Source organism: Lygodium microphyllum, chromosome 17 (assembly GCF_053477565.2).
Source record: "Lygodium microphyllum isolate KBCC chromosome 17, Lygodium_microphyllum_v1.1.10, whole genome shotgun sequence".
NCBI lineage: Eukaryota > Viridiplantae > Streptophyta > Polypodiopsida > Schizaeales > Lygodiaceae > Lygodium > Lygodium microphyllum.
In genome coordinates, this window is record NC_141151.1 from 38,473,843 (window position 1) to 38,490,898 (window position 17,056).

Genomic DNA, 17,056 nt, shown 5'->3' on the forward strand with positions numbered 1-17,056 from the left:
CGTGTCCTATCAGACTTCTTATGCATATTCCTAATCTGTCTGCCATAAAGACAATGCTCATATGAATCAAAACATGTGGCCAAGGGGAGGTAAGTACTGCAAACCAGAAAGCATTTTCATTCCCTTCAAGGACATATGGCCCAAACGGGCATGCCAAAGAGATACATGTGGGATGGAACCCACTGACAAAACATGGTCAATAGAGGACCCATCAACTACAAGAGGATAGAGACTACCAGCTTTTGCACCTCTAGCAAGCACAAGTCTGCACGGGTGATCTTCCAGGCAGAATCCCCAAATGAAACATGAAACCCAACATCATCAAGCTACCTTGCAGACATAAGACTGTGTGTAAGAGCAAGTACATCACATACATCCTATAAGAGAAAAGTACTACCAATAGAGAACTTCAGCGGTATATCCCCAATGCCAACAATAGCAAGTGACTTGTCATCACCCAAGCGAACTGAACCAAATACAGTGCGGTAGGAGTGGAACCACTCATGGCATGGTGTAACATGAAATGAAGCACAAAAATCCAAAAGCCAGCATTGTGCATACATAGAGTGAACATCGATCAACGACGTAGCATCACAAGAACTAGTTGCAAGTATGTACTCCCCATCGGAGTCATCAGTCTACATGACATTTATCTCCTCGATTTTTACACTAGATTTCACAGGTATAGTGTTTCAATAAGAGAGGACTTTTCCTATACTTTTTCTTTCCCCTTATCTTTGCGCAACTCATGAGACTATGGGCATATATGACCCTTATTGCCGCAATGGTAACATGCCACATTAGCATTTCTCCCCATGAGACTTGCTGCGTGACTTAGACCTAGACTTTTGCGAGTCTTTGCCACGGTCATTCTTACCATTACCATCTTTGCCTCTAACAGTCAAAGCATGCTACACACGAGAGGCATCCAAATTCTTACAGTTGATTTCTTCCTGCAAAAGAGTACTCTCTACATCAGGCAAGTCCAAAATAGTAGCAAGAGTACATAAGGCAGTGCGGAATACATCTCATGACTCACTTAGAGTCCCAAGCAAAAACAATGGAGTAACCTCATCATTAAAGGTAATACCTTGCGAAGTCAAGTTCTTGAGAATAGCATGGAACTGGCTCAAATGAGCAGACATTGTCATATTCTCCTTCATGCGCAGGTCCATAAGTTGCTTCAGCCAATACATCTGACTTGCTGGACTTTTCTTGTCATAGAGGTTCTTAATTTTATCCCAAAGCCGCCAAGCACTCTGTGTTTCCTCAACCACATTGTAATGCACCTGTTTAGTGAGAGACAAGATGACGGTGGACTTGCATAACTCATCAAGCTCATCCCATTCGTCATCAGTCATAGTTTAAGGCTGCTCGCCATGCATCCTTAGTGGCTTTATCTACGATTTTTGCACCAATACCTATCAAATTTGGTTCTTCCAATAGGCATAATTCGTACCATCAAGCTTAGTTATGTTGAATATAGCACTGTCACAATAGAAGAAGAACCCATAATGCAGTCCAAAACAGTGTAGACAGTTTAAAATTGCTTGCTATTTTCTGTTGTAAACAATCAAAACACCACCAAAACCAAGGCAAAATGGCTACAAATTGATAGCTAATGATGTTGCCCACCAAGTACCATCAAAAGTACATAAAATCAGGACAATTCATCATGAAAATTTCACAACAGTCCATACATAACTGCTTGCTGTAATAAATTACAGCCAGGTACAATGAGAGCAAATTGTAGACAACATCAATGCACCAAGTCGACCACTGACTGTCAAAGCATAACCAGCATCAAGTGGGCATAAATCAACATATGACAGTCATATAGACATTAAGCAAACACCCAAGCATGTCAAACGAATCCGTCAATAAGCCGGCACTGCCCCTGTGTAATAGGGCAAAGTGTACATAACGCTGGCAAGACCTGACACAAAGAGGTGTATGCTCAGGGAGTGCAAAGCCCAAATTAGCCCAAGTATATGTATGCGGACCACGGCTTATCAACCATGCAACATCCAAGTGAAGAAGATCCCAGTCTCAGAAGACTAAAAGCTCAATAGCATAAACCACATGGCTGAATGTCTGTCAAACATCCAACGATGCTCCCACTGGCACAAAAGCGGTATGGAGCATAAATTCCAACCAACAACAAAGTTTCCACATCCAAATCAAGGTTCAATGGATCTCAAATAGCATATCCAGGCATAAACCATGATGACCAAGCATCAATACATCCAATAGGACACCCGAAAATGTCAACAAAGAGCATTATGCATAAGCCGTCCCTGATAAAACCTTGTTGCCCAAACAATGTATAGCAGAAAATCCCTGCATAAATCAAGCTATGGAAGCTCAAATCAAGTCCCAAAGCATCTCAAAACATTGGGCAAACATCCCCAAAGCATCTGGGCATCAAATACCAAGCCTCGGGAGCATCAGATAAGCTAAGAGCATGACATTTTCTTACTGTAAATCAACTTAGATCTGCTGCAAAAAAATACTATGATCAGAATTTGGCAGATTTGACATCACCAGTGCATCCAAAGCGTGCCAAAACCCCAAGTTAGAATCTTACCTTGCCTAAATCGGGTTTCGGATACCTGAGATATCAGAAAAAATAGAAATTTTAAGCTAAATTTTGAAACAGGCGCAAAAAAAAACGTGAGCTACTACTGTGGGACCTGCTGGTTATGCTGAGGATAAGGGGGAAAATGGGGGTATACAAGGTGCCCAATGAAGCCAAGGAACACCTACAAAGAGCCTATGAGGGCCCGAGAGAGGCCGGAGATGAAATCTTACCCGTAGGGGGAAGAAGCCATGGCTAGCATTGAAGCTCCAAGCTCTAGGTCTTCAATCTGGGCTAAAGTAATGCCGGGCCAAGCTCCATGATCAAGATATGATCCAAAGCTCTGATACCAGTTGAAAGGTGAGAAGGATCGAAGCTTGCTTGGAAGTGAGCTATGGCGGATGGCAAGAGCAAGAAGAGAGATAGACACAAATGGGAACTCCAACAATCACAATGTGTGACCAAACCTTCCTTTATTCAAACTGTCACTAAAAGAATAAATAATAAAGTGATGGTGACAGGCACCCGCGTGCAGTGGCAGGTACTGTCAGTATAGTAATACACGGGCGGCTAGGCAGAGGCGCCTTTACCCCCAACAAGTTTTACATTACTGCATCTTTTAGGAATGTTGCACCAACTTATATGGGACATAAAGGCATTCAATCTACTATAGCTGGATTTAAAGGATATTTTTACTAGCATGCAATGAAGCATGACAGTGCTAATATGCATCGATGCATCAAACATCACCATGGTAAATCCTATGGATTACTTATGCCTTTACATGTGCCTAATGGACCGTGGGAAAATTTTTCTATAGACTTTATTATTGGTCTCCCCAAACATTTGCACATAATGAGATGATATGGACTATAGTGGATAAATTCACCAAACAAGCTTACTTTTTCCATTGTAAACAGACATAAACCGCATGCGAAGTTGCTAAATTATTCATCAATACTATCTTAGCTCATCATGACTTTCCAAAGACAATACTTTCTGATCGTGATGGTAGATCATGTAATCACTTTTGGGTAGCATTGTTTTAAAATCTAGGTTCTAAGATGGATTTTACATCAACTTTCCACCCCCAAACAAATGGCTAGACTGAAGTTCCAAATATTACTATCATTGATATTCTTGGATCCTAACAATTGAGGGACCAAACAATTGGGAACGTCCTCTAATAATTTACCTACAATCACACCCCACATTTTGCTACTTATAGGGTATCTTTCCAAGTTGTTTATGATGGAAAGAAATTACCTATTCCTATGACCACTATAGCTACATGTTCTAGCTAGCTTATACATTCACTAGTGACCATAGAAAAATTCTAGAAAAAGTGGCTGAAAATATTAAGCAATCAGGATTGAGATAAGCACCTCAAGTAAACAAGAAAGGTAAGGCCATTACATTTAAAGAAAATGATTTGGTTTAGTTACATATTGAAAAGAGCAAGTTGAAATTCATTGAAAGGCATCCTAAAATTAGATTAGCTCCCGAGATATTGTATGTCATTCCATATTTTTCATAAGATTAATGATAATGCATTTAGATTGGGCATTACTCTATATTGGCATGTTCTAATTCATTTCACATTAGTTAATCCAAGCCTTCCAAGGAAACCCCACTATGCAGATGACCCTTTGTTGTTAGAGAGGACACATAAATTTTGGTACCCAAAGTTATCTTTTGACTTTGACCATAGACCACCATTAGAACCAATAATCAGTATCATAGATATCCAATTAAATACAAAAACCATTATGTTGAAGAATCTGAGTGAATTTTGAAATTAGCATTAAATTTATAATTACCTAATAACTATCTACCATTCATAGTCACATTAATGTCCATGGGCACATATTTGCTACATGAGGCATTGTACTGAGAAAATCCATGGTTACCTTATTTTCATGGGGATATGTATAGATTCACTGCATTGAGATAGTACATTGATGTTTTGGATTTCCTTGTTGATGTAGTGCAAATTCACTGCATGAGACAGCACTTGCATGTGGTTGGCCACCCGTGTTATTTGTTTTATCAACTAAGTATAGTTGCTTTTCAACCCCAAGAAATATTATGGAAATAATATTATTTTTATTTCTTTAATTTTTGTGTATTTTATTTATCTATTCATTGCACGATAATGACTTTTTATGTTTGGGCCTACATCTAACATTAGTCACATTGCATTTGGTAGATAGATGGCAAAAGGAACTAATATGTTTTGTGTTGTGGTGAGAAAATCACTAGGCAGAGTGAGGTGAATTAATATTTTTTTAGTAAAACATGTCATAGCACATGAGTTTTAGTTACTTTTTGGTGCCTCATCAATGCAATACTTTTGTAGGTGCTTCTTAGTGCAAGGTTATAATATGCACACATACACAAGTTATTTACTTGGTTGTAATTTCTTAAAAGAAATCTTGAAAATACTAAAATATTATTTTTGTTGTAAAGACCTTAGAATACGACTAAGTTTACTTTTTCTTTGCAAAAGCATGTTATATGAGGAGAAGAAAAGCAAGACCTCAAAAGGGATGCCTTCCAATCTATTTTGAGTGTATAAAGCTAATACAAATCCATAAATAAGTGCATTGGAAAGATTCTCACCCATGCATGGGGGGATATTGCACCCATTGATTGTGTCATACACTTTTTCACTATTCTTTTCTCTCTTTCAATTTGTGAGTTGGTTTAACTTTCTATTCATCTTTGTTATGGTATGATGGACTACAACACTTATGCTTGAAGAAGCTTTATTTTGAAGCATTTTGAGATGGCATGGTGCAATTCATTCAATTTATTAAGGATTACTCACCCAAATCAAGATTCAACCCACGCATTGGGTCATTAATCAATTGCACCTTCTCTCGTTGATGTAGCCTAAAGGTAAGAAAAGAGGATCAATTAAGTTCACAAAACACAAGTTAGAAAGAAATAAGAAAACATCGAATAGCTATTAATATGTAACAAAATGATATACCATTAAAATTTTGTCAACTAACATAAACTTAGCTTCTAAGGACCTCTACGCATTAACAATGGCTCTCTATTCACAAGTGACATTAGGAGAAATTTTGGCTCTCAATACTATCATGCAACAAATACTTAAGAAAGTTAGGGCTAGCTCATAAAGATTCAAGATTTTCAATTCATGTAATATGAATCTTTGTCACATAAGTTTGAAAAATTAGGAATAAAGAAAAAAATATTCATGGTAAAAGATGAAAACTTGTAGCATGATCACTAGCATGAGAAGGTTCCAAACTTCAAGTTCTGGGTGTCAGATTTGAAATTACTTTCCCTTCTTAGCTTTTCAAAGTAGCCTCCCTATTCATTCTCTCACCATACACAAACCACTTCAAGATTTATCTAGCTTCTCTGCTCTCTTGTTACAACATCTACATTGGAACCTTACCAATAACATTGTATACACTCATTTGAGAGAACACAAAAGAGGAGAGATTTAAGGTATACTTGTAACCTATTTGTTTTTCCATCAACACCACATGCAATGGGATGACCCCCATCCTTAGGAACATCTAGTAATCATGTTGTGTTGATTTGTTTATCTAGTTTCTCTTCTCTCTTATTACAACATCTACATTGGAACCTTACCAAGAGCATTGTATACACACATTTGAGAGAACACAAAAGAAGAGAGATTTAAGGTATACTTACAACCTATTTGTTTTTCCATCAACACCATGCAATGTCGTGAGACCCCCATACTTAGGAGCATCTGGTAATTATGTTGTGTTGATTTGTAAGTATCTCACCATTGGTTTCTTTTGTTGTGGTTTTTTCAAATGTGCTCATGGAAGAAAACCATTGGAAGCATTCAATGTCTAGATGTCATCAACAAAAAACATGCTAATAATCAATAGGTATGTGAGCAATACAACCAAGCACTACTAGATTGTAAAGTACATTAGGAAGCTTTAGGGTAAAGTCTAGTAGCCTCCTCTTTGATCCTCAAAGCAATGGAAGGGAAGGCTCTTGGGGTTCAAAATACGCTATTTTTTTGTCCAGATTTTAAGTAGTAACAGCCCTGATTCAACATGTTTGTGTGTAAAGGGATCAAATTGTGTGATGATGATGAAAGCAAGTGAGTTCAGCCCAATAATGGAGTGGAAAATAAATCTGTTGCACTTTGAAATTTGAAGTCTATGGTGTGGCAACCATGCAACAATTCACTTGGAAACATAAGGTTATCCATTTTTGTAGCCACTTGTTTCTTCTACTTGATGCAAAAGAAAATGTTGGTAGGTTGGATAACATTTCATTGCCATGTCCAATAGTTAGGATTGTATTTGTCTAGAAGACATTTATAACAATGCACGATTCAAATAGTAAGACAATGATAGCCTTAATTGGTTCAAAGGATGTGCATTTAAGCTAGTTTAACCCCTTTTCATCATCATTTATTTGCTTCCTGTGAATCTCTAAAGGAAATTAAGAAAACTTACCAATAATATAGTCTACAAAAGATTTTATGTGTTCCATATTAAGAGCTGGTTGGAATAACCAAAGAAATTGATGAACAGATGTTATTGGACACAAAATAACATCTAATGTAACTTTTAGAAACATCATTTTGAAACAAACTTTGTGCACTTGCCATAAATGTAGTATATGTGGTGGCTTCTTAATGAACAATATTAGAGCATGGACCGTGATATGTGAAGATAAGGGAGTAAAGAAGGATTCTAAATGAAAGGAGTGTGCATACTCATCATGTTCAATATGATAATAAGAAATGATGAAAAATGAGAGAGATAATCAAAGCACATACATATGAGTCCTTTATTGATCTAGTGCAATTAGATATCATGTAAAGTGTACATTAGTTTTAGGGCTCCAAGATTCAACCCATGGTTGTAGATTCTCTCACTTTTGTATGGGGTTTTGTTAAGGCAAGTTGGTCAATGAGTTTTTCCAAATAGGAGTCTTCAATAACATATAATGATCCCCCTAGTGACTTCTAAATTAGGTTAGATGGCCGAAACGTATGGACCAGAAATGAAGATAGCAAGCAATGCCACCATTATAAAGAGTCACATGTCCTTAAGAATGATGTATAAGACTCCATTGGTATGATATCAATTGTAGCATCATGACATCTTTCATTTAATGTTTAATGCAATTTCATGGCTTGAGCACTATATGTTTACAATCATAAGCACTTGAATGTAAACTACATTAAGGGCCTCTTTCCAACTTCCCCTACAAACATCCAAGGCACATCAAAGGTAGGACACATGGACGGTTTACTTACATGCAATTAGAGCTACCTGCTTGAATGACTTGCACTTTTCTTCTTTATACCTCATTCCTACCATTGCTAGCAAATCAAATGCATTCAAGCAAGGTGTAGAAGGCATTTCAAAAAGTGAGACAACACTCATACAAATAGCTAATTTTGTTGGTATCCAATCCATCATCAGAGGCCATGGTCTTCAAGAAATGCTTCAACTAGACTTATCATCCATCCTACTTCCTATATCTCTTTATTGTCTTGTTCATGTATTCTTTTTCTTAGGAATGAGAATTGTCCAATCCCTCACTGTCTAAGTTCCCTTGCTTCATTGAGTAACATCAATAAGAAGAACCCCAATAGATTATCTTCTAACTGAGTATTAGCCTATGTAAGCACATATACTAACATATTATTTGCACCGTCCTAGATATGGATTGGATTCTCAAGATTTGGAAAACATTTTAGGATTTCTTGGCTTTTGAACCATTTCCCAATCCAACAAAATACACCTTGTGCATAAAAATAGGATTAGCATGACTCGTAGAAGTGAACAAACATGACATTTTAATTGCAGTACAAAATTCATGGAGAATCTTGAGCCATCACCTCTAATTTTACAATAAACCTTCCACCCTCTACATTCCACAACACATCCTTTCTCACCCTTCAATCCAACAAAGAAAGACCACCTATCAAGTTTAACACCATCAATGATGCAATGATCTACAAAACTTTGTCACCAACCACAATCTTAACCACCATCTATCAAAGTATCGAGATGTATTCTTCACCTTAATTAGCAATGTCAACCATTGCTCCTTCAATGGACCACATTATAAATGTCCCCAACATTCCATGTTTATGGTGCAAGCTATCGCATTCTACCTTTGATGGCAAGTGCTAAGGGATAGATGCTCATCTAAGAGAGGGCTAAATGTTAACCTCGAGAGGAGTTAAAGGATGCAAAGTCAAAGTGTCAAAAATTATTTTTGAAAATATATTATGTTTTGGGTTTCAAGTTTGGCATGGATCATCCATAAGGTGCTATTGTAATTTAGTTCTATCAATTACTTGTGGATGAGAGAATGTTATATTTTTGAAACATTTAGTGTGAGCCAAGCTCTTTCCCATGAAAATTGTATTATCAAACAATATTACATTTAGAATACCAACAACAAATGTGAAGGTTGTGAGAAATATATATTCTTATTTACATAAATTATATCCCAATAAGCCAAAATGCATATGAAATAAAGGACAAATCATGAAATCACTAGAAAAATGGTGAACATGCCAACTTAAGTGGAAATCCTAAAGAAAACCCCTAATGTATATAACATGTAAAATTGAAAAGAAATCACATTCTTGTGTGTGCAACTTTGAGAGCATCTACTCTTCTTGCTTCTTATCAATCCTTTTGTGCACTATTGCTTTTGAGAGAGAGAGAGAGAGAGAGAGAGAGAGAGAGAGAGAGAGAGAGAGAGAGAGAGAGAGAGAGAGAGAGAGAGAGTGTGTGTGTGTGTGTGTGTGTAGTGAAGCTCATTTTATCTTCTTATTTTCCTTCTCTTCTTGGAGAGTGAAGCTCATCTTAGCGAGAGAGAGAGAGAGAGAGAGAGAGAGAGAGAGAGAGAGAGAGAGAGAGAGAGAGAGAGAGAGAGAGAGAGAGAGAGAGAGAGAGAGAGAGAGAGAGAGAGAGAGAGAGAGAGAGAGAGAGTGTGTGTGTGTGTGTGTGTGTAGGCATTTAATTTTATTACTACATGGACTACAATGTGGAGAAGGTAAGTGTGTGAATCTACTACACCCTCTTGAGTTATTTGGTTTTCTTTCTTGCATTGGGAGTGCCAATGGAGAGCATGATGACTCAGAGTTTGAGTGCAAGCCAATTACATGAGAGATAGTTGAGACACAAGTGTGGTGAGATCTTGAAAGCATAAGAGTATCCATTCTATGGTATGAGGATAGAACTCAAATATGCATGTCAAGTATCCAATTGTGTTGCATCATGCTCAATTTCAAAATTGAACCTCACAGATGAAGATTTGTGGCCATGAGGATAGAACTCAGAGACTCGTATCAAATATCCAATTTTGTTGTATCAAGCTCAATTTTAAAATTGAGCCTCATAGATTAAGACTTGTGGGCATGAGGATAGAACTTAGGATTGCACCTCAGCCATTTAGATTGCTACTCATGCAAGCGATCACAAGGATCATCAAACCATATGACCATCTTATAGCAACGTGATTTTAAAATTGAGAGGCATGCAACAATATTGACCATTTGACATGAATCTCTTATCTAAATGAACATATGGCTCCATTTTAAGATTGAGTCAATAGTCCTCTATGAGGCTCAATCTTAATCTTAAAATTGAGCCTCATGTCACATGGTCTCAAAATAGGATTGAACCTTGACAAAATTCATTCGAAGCATGGCTACTAGAATGATGGAGAAAGGCAAGTCAAAGTAATAGATAATTCTAGCTCACTCTCTCTTGGAGTCTCTCAAGCAAAGAATATTAACAATTTGAGCCTTACTCTCACCCTCTTGAAGTTTGTTGAAAGCGAAGGGTCTAAAACTTGAGTTGGGACATTAGCTATTGGTATTGCAAGTACCAATCGAAAAGGACAACCTCAACTATGAGGCTTGGATGGTGATTGTGGATGCCTTCAACCTAAAAAGGTCTTGGGCATGAGCCTAGTAAAGATAATTTTTAGAACTTAAAGCTAGTAATATAAGAGTAAATCTTTCTAATTACTTTTATTACTTTTTAGTGTACTTTTATTTTGTTTTGCTAGTGAGTCCTAATTCTATGCTCCATGTTCTTACTAGTCCGATAGATCAAGCCCACCTTTTTTTTTTAACTTTCAAGGATTGAAGTATTCAATGCATGTGTGCAAAAGTCTATGCAAAACTTTAGAACTAGCCTCTAACTTCCCCTAGTATAGTGATGCTTTGTCCATGTATTTTCAAACCACAACTCTTCAAGAATCTACAAACAACTTGGTAAATCTTAAGGTTTCATGCTAAAAAGTGCAATCTCTTGAGCCCAAGTTGCAAGCTCTAGAAGTGCGAAGTCCATTTCGAAACCATTTTTTTTGTGGGAAAATAAGTCATGTCACTTCATGATGAGATTGATCTTGAAGTTCTATGCCATGTGACACAAGCCAATAGTGCCAAATTTGGACTTTTATAGAGACCAGTTGGTAAATGGGTCTTTTTTAGAGACATCAACAAGAGCACCATAAAGAATTAAATACACAATCTAATGTATTGATGACCTTTAGGATAAGTTAAGCGATGAGAAGATGCTCACAAAGATTGTGACCTAAGACCCGGTTATCATCAAATATGGATGAAAGAAGGGGATGAGTACAAAATGGTAAAGGTCTCTACCACTTTTTGGTGATGGTGTTTGGGATATCAAATGCACCCACTACCTTCCAAGATTGAATGAATAAAATATTATGGCCTTTCTTATTCAAAATAGTCCTAGTATCAATAGCTAATGATGTACTGGACAACAATAAGTGGCCTAGCAAATGGCATACTTCTGGGGATGGAGGGGATGCTGCAATTGATGACAAAGATGATGAAGTTTTGATGATGGCTTGTAGCATGTGATGATGGTGAAGGCGAGCTATGGAGATAGTTATAATAGTGTGAAAAGGACATGATGATGGCATGGATGCAGCAATTGCAGCAAGGTGGATAATAACATGCAAAAGACAAGACACCAAAGATGATGGTGATGCTAATATTAATGAAGATGATCAATGCTTTTTTGGTATATATTTTTTATATTAGCATCACCAAAGATGATGGTGACGCTAATATTAATGAAGATAATGAATTCTTTTTCATTCCTCCTTGCTTTTTCTTGCCCAAACTAACCCTCCTTAATGCAACCCCCCTTAGTTCCAATTGATTATAAGTTCTCTCTCTCTCTCTCTCTCTCTCTCTATATATATATATATATATATATATATATATATATATATATATATATATATATATATATATATATATATATATATATGGTGTGTGTGCGAAACCCATGCTACACACAACGACTTGTAATGTACTCGATCTAATATATTGCTTGTGCTTCCTCAACACTCACACTAATGTGCTTAATCCATCACTTCCTTTTCTTGATTAGTAATAAGTTTTGATACATTTTTTATGCCTAATCTAAAGTTTGTATGATTGCATGCAATTATCTCAATGCATGAAACTCCCTCTTTGTGCTCCATTATCATTCTCGATAGTAAAATAGGATGAAACTCATTTCATCATGCAAGATACAAGTATTTTTCTCCGATAGATCAAAGAAAACCAACATAGTTGCATACATTTCAGAGTTGTACTCAAGCGCCCATCCTATTCTATAGTGCAAAGTGTGTGAGTGACCGCATGGCCAATGTGTCCCCTAGCCCCAACAACAAAACCAAAATGTCATACTCTATGAGCTTGGCATCAGAACCATTGGGCACATCCTTATCGATTCAAGGATCTCGATCTAGGTAGCGCATGACTATCTCTCACCTAACCTACTCATATGCTAGATCTATGACAGAGAACACACTTACCTATACTTACCATATTGTGGTCATTATATTGGCAAGCCACATCCTTGATCCATGTGTATACCCCTTTGCCTTCAATCTTGTTACCATTGTTGCCATGAACAAGAGGAGATGCCAAGGATGAGCTCAAGGAAATGAAGAGAAGAAGAAGGCTTCACAATCCACATCCCTCACTCTCTCACACTCTCAACTCACACATTGTTGTTCTCATTTGCACTCACCAAAGAGATGGGATAGACAAGAAGGGAAAAGAATATGTGGAGCTTCTCATGACCATGTCCCTCACTCCACATACACATTCTCATGCTACCTCACCTTTACTCTCACTCTCAAGACAATAGAGTAGCAAGTGAAACGTCACCAAGCAACGAAGGCCCATTAAAATGACTAGTAATACAAAGATCTTCTTTAGTCAAGGTCTTGTCTAGCAGTGGATGATATAGCAACTCTTTTGATGTATTGAGTTTGCAAGACTCAATTATATATCTTAAAGATGTTAATTCACTATATCTGGAATCATTACTTAGCAAATTGATTGCATGATATTGTTTAGCCAAATAAAAAGGTGATTGTCTTTTGTTTCCATTTTGAGGCACTATTGGTACCAAGTCCTTACAAAAAAATAGAGGATGTACATTATCGTTTGAGTGCTTCTACCTTAGAGGCATCTTTAAGCCTTGCAGTAGTTGCATGGATTAGAAAAATGTAACATTTTGACCATTGGTGTTCAGGAAGTTCACAATAGCACTTGGATTAAAATGCTTTTATGGTATAGGTGCTTGTGTTATTTCCATGTGGGGTGCCATTGGGATGCAAGCTCATGTGTTTATCAAAACCGTGCCTTTCATTAGGCTTTCCATGTGGGGTGCCATTGGGATGCAAGCTCATGTGTTTATCAAAACCACGCCTTTCATTAGGCTTTCTCTATAAGAAAGGTATAAGTTGTGAGTAATTGTGTTTCAATTAGGCGTTTACATTTTGTAAGGGGTTGGTCCAAGCTTTAGTACCTTCCCAATGTTCTTGTTTTGCATTGCGAAGACTCATCATCAAGGGAGTTTGTACAATAAGCCCAAAGTACAACCGTCTTGTAAGTTGTACACAATAAGGCCAAAGTGTAGCCTTGAGCTTATTATCCCAATCCAATTAAGAAGCTAAGATGGTTTTTTTCATGATATTAATAAGGATTTTATTAGTCACTTATGCTTGGCCACGTGCTTGTGGCCAGTAAGGACTAGACTTGTGATATAGGACTAGGAATGTGGATAGAAGGTGTTCAATACATCATTTAAGAAATGAGTTCCTTGGTCACTAACAAACTCAATGGGGCAACCGAAACATGAGATGAATTGCTTCCACATGAATTTTTCCATGAACCTAGCATATTTCTTCCTTGTGGCCCTCACCTCTACCCGCTTACTCATGTAATCGATGGCTACAATAATGTAGTGTGTTTAGGCACTAGGCAATAGGGCTAATGGGTCCATATAAAGTCTATTTTCCACTTCTCGAAGGGTTGACATGTGAGAGTAGGCCACCACAACTAGGGTTATAGAATTTTTCTTACTGTGGCATTTGCATTAAAATATCCTCATGCAATCCTCCATGTACTTCTTATAGCATACCCTTGGTTTCATGTTCACATATGCATCTTTGGCTGGCAATTATCAGATAGGGTCAAGTCTTGATTAAGAGGGTGTGATGTCTACCTTTCAATAGGTCTTTCCAACATGCTATTTTCCAAGATATAAATGATGTCATCTACCCAATGGAATGTGTGATTTGCCTTAAAGAATTGGGCTTCTTGCTAAGTGTGAAACAAATGGGCATCGAGGAGATTATCATTAACCTCAATTGCTTCCTCATTGTGGTGATACGAGACATATGGTCAACAACAAAATGTTGCTTTCCTTTGTGTGTGACCATAGAAAAGCCAAACTCTAGCAAAAGTATGAGCCATCTAGCAATGTAGCCTATAGTGCAAGGCTTTTTAACCAAATAGAGGAGTGCTTTGATGGTCTACAAAAAATGTGAATAGGGTAGCCAATAAGTAGTGACAAAACTTCTTGATGACATACACCATTGTTGATCCTTCATGTTTAGTTGTGGAATTGTTCATCTTTGCTTCAATGGAGCAGTCTACTAGCAAATCTCACATGGAAGTCTATATTATGCTCATCGGGTTAGCATACATAGCTCCAATTGCAATTTTGGAAATATTGATATATACACAAAAGGTTATAATCCAATCCCAAGCTTGTAAAATTGGTGTGTGCATGAGAGTCTTTTTCAATACTTCATATGAATCTTGCCATCATCTATCCATTCTTAAAGCACCATTAACTTATAAAGAGGTTTGATATACATGGAATCCATACTCTCACAACAAGATCCCCCCCTTCAACTCTTAGAAGAATTTGTGAACATTATTACCACTTGCACATACTACATCCAGGGATCCAAGATGACTAAATTACATTTGGAATAGGTTGGTGAGCAAGTGTTTGGCCCACATGGATCCTTTGTATATAGCATCCAATGTTCCCATGAGAAGTGCACTAAGTACAATATCTTTGAAGCTCATAAAGCTTGATTATGCATTAGCGATCTACCTCTTTGCATTAGATACACCCGTAGAGAGGAGAAGAGCAATGAAGATATAATTCCAAATATTAATGCTAGCACATATAAGGAAGAAGAGTCGATTGAAAAGCTGATAAATGTTTAAGGGGAACATCAAATGGTGGTGAAGAAGAAAGGGTTGGCTCTCATGGTGCCATCCTCTTCAAACGCGCCACACCTTGACAAACCAAACATTGATGCCCATTGAAATAGATAGCCCATAATGCTTACTTCTATCTGATGTGTTGTAATATTTGGAAATGAAAGAAGAAGATTTGTTCTTGGTCCCTATCAAGGATTTGATCAATGAGCTAATTGATTATGATTACATGGATATGAATCCAATTATGGCAGAGGCTAGAAGATATGATGGCACAAGCTTAAATACAATGAGTGCTATCATATCAACACAAGAGAAAATTGCTATGGTTGAGGTGGATTACCTTATACCTTAGGTCGAGTTTGAAGCATTACAACATGATCTATTTGGACCCTTTGCCCCTAGAAGGGTGTGTTGTTGACACATGAGGAGACAAAGATACAAGATGAGCTAGAATTGGCAATATATCTACCATACATTTTCATACAATGAAACTTGAGCCTAGGATCCGTCGGATCCCCATGAGTCCACCAATGAAATCTTGGGTTAAGATGAGGCCTTCAACACCTTGGGTCAATATGGGACGTGCAACACCATGTCTAAAGTCTAGCAGCATCTCAAGCCACTTTCCTAGCACAACGAAAGTGACCCCATATTCCAAATTATAAATAGGGATATTGTAAGCCTCATCTTGACCCAAGACTTCACCAATAGGATCATGGGGAACCCAATGCACCTTATCCTCAAGTTTCATTACATTTCGATAACTCTAGGTCATTATTATTTTTGTTTTCTATTTGACCATGTGGTTCATGATATACTATATATAGATGAGTTTGTATTGAGATAAGGAGGATCTTGACATATGGTCTAATGGAAGGATTCATCAGCAACCTTGTTGCCGATGTGGTGGTTTTCCACAAGAAATGCTCACCAGGAGCAGAGGAAACAATCATGAAAATTCGGGCATGGACCTTTTTGAATAATACATGTTATATCCAACTTGAAGAAGGTGGTGTAGTCAACCAATCAAAGCTTCTTTATTTATTTGACCAAGCATGTGGTGAAGCAAAGTATGTGCTTGCTATGTTAGGTGACATAATACTAGTAGGAAGTGTAGATCAACAATGGTAGAAAAGTGGCTCTAAACACCAAACCCTACTCGTTTTTTTTAGCCAAAAAAATTTGTGGCTCTTGGCCACCTAATGGGTGTGTATCTAAAGTTTCATCGTATTCTAATGATGTTTGGTATTTTTAAAATTATCCTAAAATTGTGGATGGATTATAATTGAGAAATTAATACTGGAATTACTTATCATTAGAAATTTCACACACATCGACTATACAAAGCATCAAGAGTAAAGTGTACAACAAGAAGTAACAAATTTTTGCATGTTTTTCTTGTCAAGATTGAAGGATAGAAAAATTGTAATTAAGTAGTAAAAAGTACATGAAAGGTGCACATTAAAGTTGAGAACAAAGGCCAAGAGCAAAAACTTTATTCATACTTTTAAGGTAGTATAATAGTTTTACAAAATGGGACATAATGATGTGCCCTATGCACATGAGGAACACTATTCCAAAAAGATAACATTATGAACCACATTCATTCCATTGGAATGCATATATCCTTCACTGCTTGAATATTTCTTACAAGTTGAAATTCCTTGGGGTTATAGTAATACACTTTACATGTATTGCACAACACTAAGGATTAGTCATTAGGTCTACCAAAAAAGCCTCTACAACTCCCTATAGAGCATGCATATATTCTTTTGTGAAACAATTGGGTTGATTTTGACCCTATGTCAAATACCACCTCTTGCTTTCTATTCAGTAGAGGTCCTTGTACAATCTCACAAACAAGTCTCAAGAAGCTAGTCTTTTGAATGACGAGA